The sequence below is a fragment of the Adiantum capillus-veneris genome, chromosome 22 (assembly GCF_014529385.1).
Source record: "Adiantum capillus-veneris isolate H3 chromosome 22, ASM1452938v2, whole genome shotgun sequence".
Taxonomy (NCBI): Eukaryota; Viridiplantae; Streptophyta; class Polypodiopsida; order Polypodiales; family Pteridaceae; genus Adiantum; species Adiantum capillus-veneris.
In genome coordinates this window covers 46,827,540-46,834,193 of record NC_140952.1, presented here as the reverse complement: position 1 = coordinate 46,834,193, position 6,654 = coordinate 46,827,540, and the positions used below count along the sequence as shown (strand labels likewise).

The 6,654-nt window shown below is 43.6% G+C and overlaps 1 pseudogene; it reads right to left on the bottom strand.

The window, feature by feature from the left end:
* Positions 1-3,609: 3,609 nt before the first annotated feature.
* LOC147429278 (uncharacterized) lies at positions 3,610-6,343 on the bottom strand (annotated as a pseudogene).
* Positions 6,344-6,654: the final 311 nt, after the last annotated feature.

Here is a 6,654-nt window from a genome sequence, read left to right as displayed (position 1 = left end):
CTTTTCAAAAATGGAGCAATTCAATCCAAAAGCTGCCAATTCAGCCTGCGTAGGTTTCAGCCAGCGCAAAAGCCGCATGTTGGCGCTTTTTGCAGCGCAAAATCCGGAAGTTCGTACATCTTGCCACGTCAGCCTGTCGGCGCGTTTTACGGAGCCTGCTGCCACATCAACATTGTGTTTGTCCGGGGGCCTGTTGCCACATCACCAGTTTGTAACAGCTGCATTGGAGTTTGACACAGCTCTCTTTGGCAGGCAGAGTTGTAGTGGCCAACCAGGTGTTGTTGGCTACTATGTGGTACATCACGTCTTGCTGGATCTTCTCGAGCTCTTGTATCAGCCAGCTAGAGAGGCTGATCAAGAACTTTCTTTGGTCAGGGCGTGACACCCAGTTAGCCCGGTCCAAAGTAGCTTGGCAGGTCAATCACCTTACCATGTTCTCGGGGGGGTTGGCGATCATAGACCTAGCACAACACAGCACAGCAAAGCCCTTCTTGGGAAGTTTTTTGTCAGAGGACTGCTTCGAGGGGAGGAGCCCTGGAAGGAGTTGTTGCTTCACCGACTTTGAGCTCGAGTCCCTCATGCAGGAGGCCTTTGGAGCCCTTCCATTAGGTGGATCTTCAGAGAGAATCGAGATGCGCAAAGTTGGTATGAGCAGAAGGTTGGAGGAACGGTTTACTACGAGCCTACTTCGGTCTTGGGAGCAACTAGGGGTGGCGTGGAATGGCACCACCCACTTGCACGAAGAAGCGCTTGAGACAGCCCCTTGTTTGGAACCCCATGGTTTGCACTCAGAGAGGCCACCTGGTTGGTAGTCGGCCTCATGTTTCTTGGGGTCCCATGGCAGATGGCCAGCCCACACTCTCGGCGATTGGCTTCAGTTTTCAGATTTCCATGAGGAGGCACAAAGCATCTAGCTACGAGGCATAAGAGGGGTGCAGAGCATGTGCTAGGACATTACGAAGGATGTACCAACTGAGTGGCTCACCCCTCTAGAGACAGCAGCTCCCAAATGGATAGGGTCCTTCACGCGACTGGGGTTCTTCGTCGCAGTAGCATCTAGCTACGAGGCATGAGAGGGGTGCAGAGCATGTGCTAGGACATTACGGAGGCTGTACCAACTGAGTGGATCACCCCTCTAGAGAGAGCAGCTCCCAAATGGATAGGGTCCTTCACGCGACTCGGGTTCTTCGTCGCAATTCGTGCTTGCTTAGAGTCCGTAACCCCCCATGTTCTTTGAGATCGAGGGAGAGGGTCGGTCGCCTACACAGAGTCTCAGTAGAGGCTACACAAGTTGCAGAGTGCTGTTTTCAGAGGATACGATTAATGGGCATCTGTGGGAGGACTTGTGTCATAGATCCCGACCCAGCAAATCTTGAGACAGGCCACTGGCAGCTTTAGGCTTGGGGAGACCCCTTCTCTTCAGCCGGTTACCTTGAGATCCCCTTCTTTCAGTACACTGTTCGACTGGGGCGACACATACTGGCAGCACGAAGAGAGGCTCGTCCTGCTGCAACACTTCATTGGCAAGAGAAGGGTCTGGTAGCTGAGTTCTTGTCAGGCTTTTGGGAGCGGTCGTGGGACATTAGATAGCTGAGGCGAGTCACTTTGTTCCAGTGGCTAGTCGCACATAGAGCTACAGTAGGCGGGAGCTAGCTAGTACATAGTGGCTTGCCCGGAGCCTGTGCAGCTTGTGACCATCCTTTAAAGAAATACCAAAAGACATTGCAGTCTGGGAGTGGAACTCTACGACTCCGTGTCTCGTGTGCATTCTCTTGTCTTTCTATTCAATTGTGTGAAATGCTAAACGTTGGTCTCAGTCTGTTCTTTCGAGTTGGCACGTGATGCCTGTCTTGTTACACAAATGTTGCTTGTACTTTTCACTGTTGGTGGCTTTTGATGGCTCAGGTTTTTAATTTGCATTAGAGGAGTTTGCTCTTGGTGAAAGTGCCCATCTTTTAAAGGCTGTTATCATCCTCTCTCCACTTAACTTGCTAGGGACGTATTAACTCTAGGAGAGGTTTTTACCCTGGCTTTCAGTTTTTACAGTTGCCATGTGGCTAGGTATTTTCAGTTTTGACAAATTCCAGATATTAGCTTCAGGCCTGCTTTGTAATCAATGATGTACTTGCCCTCAAAATCAGCACTAGTGCGTTCTGGGGGACTTTTCAAGTGATAGAAATCAGCCTGACTCCTTTGTTGGAGAGAGAGAGAGAGAGAGAGAGAGAGAGAGAGAGATGGTTGGAGACGGTGAAGAGGGAATACAACTTTGTGTGTAGGTTTAGGGGGGAGGGGAGGCCTCCCCTTTAAGTGCCACGGGGTCATATAAAGCATGGGTTCAATGGTGCTGATTCAAAAAGAGGGGCGCACGCAATCTGGCCCATCGATCTTTAAAAACTGAACTCGGGATCTCGAGTTTAGTTTTTTTTCCGAGTTTAGTTTTGGCAAGAGGAATTACGGATGGCTGCGCTCATAATGACTTGAATGATATGAAAGGCTTTTAAGGATATTATTCTCCAAAAAAAAAAATCTTTCCCATAAAGTTACAAAAGTCGGAGTTAATGTCATCATAAATGTGACGGCACCACCTACCAAACTAAACTCGAGAGGTAAATCTAATCTCGGGATCCCGAGATTAGTTTTTAGCAGTGACGGGTCGAGTTGAGTTCACATTACTTTTCATGGTTAATCAAGCAACCCAAAATCTATATGCATGATATGGAGCATGAGTCTATAGGAAAATGGAACCCCTTTTTGGAGAAGAAGCTAGTGATTATTCCTCCTCTTCTTCCAACTATGAATCGATTGAATCCTCAAGTGACGATGGGTTGCACCGAGGGTCTTTGCGACCCTTTCAAAGTCTTGAAGTATCCATTCTACTTCTCAAAGAGGTACTCTTGATCCATTCTCATACGTGTCACATGTTTATTTCTACTTTAACAAGACACATACAACCTAATGATTGAAGCATTGCAAGGAGATCAATGTGTAACATTGGAACATCTCAGAAGTTGTACTCATTTAGTGGATTTAAAGAAATGGAGAAGAATAAAGGATAATTTAAAGCTTGCAAGGAAAGAAGGTAATGTTCTTTGCCTTTGTCTTAAGATAGCTCCCAATCTTCCGATTACATGCATTGAGGATTGAAAAAGTATTGTCCAACAAGCCCATCTTTATGAGACTCAAGGTAGACATCGTGATGTTAATGACACGATAGAGGAGGTGAAGTCAAAATGGTATGTTGGTATTCAAAAGCATGGCATTTCCCTTACTTACATTAGGGACTTTGTCAATGCATGCGAGTGCAAACACATTAGGAACCAAACCGCTCCACGATCATGGCGTCAAAGGATGGACCTCAATAGGGAGCCTCCCATGATACTCACTACAACAAGGACCAATGTGGAAGTGCCGGAGTCAAAACCATAACCAGAACTGGCAACCATAACCATAAGCGCAAACTATAACCGGATACATAACTCAAAATTATACCGAAAACGTAAACCATAACCATAACTGGAGTAGAAACCATAATCATAACCGAAAACATAAACCATAACCGGAGTCGAAAACACTTACTATAACCATAACCGCATAGAAAAAATTCATTGTCTATTCCTTTTGTAATGGCTTTTCTCCAAGTGCTTGGGCCAACCATTCTCTAAGATCTCCTTTCAATATCTCCACATCTTCATATTGAAAACATTTTCTAGAAAGCTGCCATAAATACAAGTAGTCAAAAGCTTTCATACATATAACCCTTAACAAAACAAACAACATAATGGATTACCCAAGAACGTGGTGCCACTCTCAATAAGCATGCGCATACATTTCATCACATACCATCTACAATCATGAGCATTTGGCCGTTGTGGAGTCTACACCAAGAAACAAAACAAATTACATTTGAATGCCAAAAGATACATTGAGATTTTGTAGATCACTCACCTCAATAGTTTCAGATTCTATCGACTTTATCGAATCCAATAGCTCTGACTGTACAACTTAATCCATACAATATTTTCCAAAATGGTCACAGGCTCTAAAACAAGGAAAACAAGAAGCTTATGCAATGAGACTAAAATTTAGCATATATAACCTCTGCAAGTATACCTTTGTAGAACATCCCGATATTCGTGAGCTGAGCGTAGAATGGACAAGGAATCAAACATTAAAAAGCATGACCTTTTTCAAGGAACTCCATCTAGACGTAGACGATACAGGTTGTACAAAACGATAAGAGTTCAGTGGTATCTGAACATAGGTAGAGTGTCATAAATTTCAATAACATACCATATACAAGAAAAAGATGGTGAATACTATTATTACCTATCAACAATTGGAAAGAAGGTGAGACTATGGCTTCCAAGATCTGGCGAACCAAAGAAGTTCTTCATGGCATTTTTTCCAACCTTCTTCTCCCGCAGAAAAGACAACCATAAGCTATCTACAAACCACACTTGCTCGAGAATGTGTGTGGGTAATGTATGCTCCATCCAACTGTATACACTAAATATGTGATAACAAATGCATATCATTTTAACTATTCGAAAAGAATAAAAACTAAAATTCATACATAGCAAATAGGTTCATAGCCATTGTCGATGCCTCAATATCAAGCTCACTATGTTGGAACGATCCAATCATGTCAACCCCAAGGTTAAAATATACAGACTTTTAGTGGAAGATGACTCCTTCACTACAATAGTAAAAATATCATAGAATAAGAAAAAAGTATAACTTTAAAGTAACGAAACTAGCTTATCGCTAAAAAACATGGTAGCTTACTTGACAGTCCCTTCTGGACTTAGCGGATGGGGCTTTTACAATCAATCACGTTCTGGCGAATCTCAAATGCAACATGGGTTTCATCTTTGGATTGTTGCGATTTCTTATCATCAAATATTGGCTGCCAACGATATTGTGTGGTTGATTTATTTATTTATTTGATATAGATTCAAAAATACCTGATAAATCTCCTGTGTGAATCCATCCATTGTCTCCGGGTCACGCTTTCTTTTGGTCTTTAGCTTTTGCAGGAGGAATCTCCATTTGACTTGTGCTTGCATCCTGGTGGTGAGTACAATCAGAGAAGTTATTTAAAAATAGTATATGTATTGTTTAAGAGACAATGTATGTGAGCACTATACCGGTGTGGTTTTTGTTTTTGATGTAGAATTACTCTTCTCGCTTTTTTTATGTATATCCGATGTTTGTATGCGCTTCTATTGAACATTATAATTCATAAGAATTTAGAACACATATATAATAATGCAGTACGTAAAAAATATTGAAACTTACAGCTTTATCATAGCCATCAAAACTCGTTCTATGACCAACTTCTCTGGTGTTGGGATGCGTGAGTCCCATGATGCTAGCTCAGCTTTGACAAATTCATCTATCCCATGACTCCTTTGTTATTTTTCCTTTCTTCTTATGTGCACAAAGCGCCCATCCCCGCTCTCCCTGTTCACTCTTTCTTTTCTCGTATGCCTTTCTGGCATTCTTAAGCTTTTGCTCAACATTGAAAAATTGAGACTTGCTTTGAATGTGTGACCTGGAAGAAGTGGGTTTGTGAATTTTTGCGTTTCCCTTTGGCCGACCTATTGGAACCGGTGGTACGACTACATTTTCACATTGATGCTTTCTTTCAAGGTGGTGTTTCATATCCACTCTCTTTTCAAAACGCTGACGTTTGCTTATACATGCTTCAAAAGCTAAACAATACCGCCACCACCTCCCGGATTCATCTTGGTTACATTTGAAATAGTTATTTTCCTTAACAATAAACAAACTCTAGATAATCATCAGAAAGTGTCTCTCGCTCTCTCTCTCTCTCTCTCTCTCTCTCTCCACACACACACACACCCTCTCTTTCACACACACAAGTGCTTTCTGCCTTTCCCTCTCTATCTCTCTCTCCAGCACTCATACACACCTTCACTCTCTCTCTCTCTCTCTCTCTCACACACACACACACAATCTCTCTCTCTCTCTCTCTCTCTCTCTCTCTCTCTCTCTCTCACACACGCACACACACACACAATTACGCGCGCACACACACCTGGGAAAGATCGTTATGTGAAGAAGGTGAGTCGTGTTCCTCCATTTCTTGCACCACATTCAATCCTGAGTTGCTGCTTTGTCGGAATCCATCCAAGGGATCCTCTTTCACCCTGCTTGCATAGCGGTTTGAGCGCCTACTATACGCCATGGGAGTAGGTGAGTCGTCTTCCTCCATTTCTTCCACTAGATTCAATGGAGAGTTGCTGCTTTGCCGGAAGCCATCCATAGGATTCTCTTTCAGCGTGCTTGCATAGCGGTTTGAGCGCCTAGTAATTACCATGGGATCCCTCCTTCTTTACCTAAGAAGACTCTCTCTCTCTCTCTCTCTCTCTCTCTCTCTCTCTCTCTCTCTCTCTCTCTCTCATCTTGAGGCTCCTCCTCTCTATGCTCATGTTTCCGCTTTTGATAAACGAAGACCCTCTCCAATTTTTGAATTAGGTGTAATCTGATGAAAACTAAACTCGGGATCCCGAGTTTAGTTTTAAAAGATCGACGGGCCAGATTGCGTGTGCCCCTCTTTTTGAATGAGCACCGTTGATCCCATGACTATGACCCCGTGGCACTTAAAGGGGAGGGGAGGGGAGGGGATGA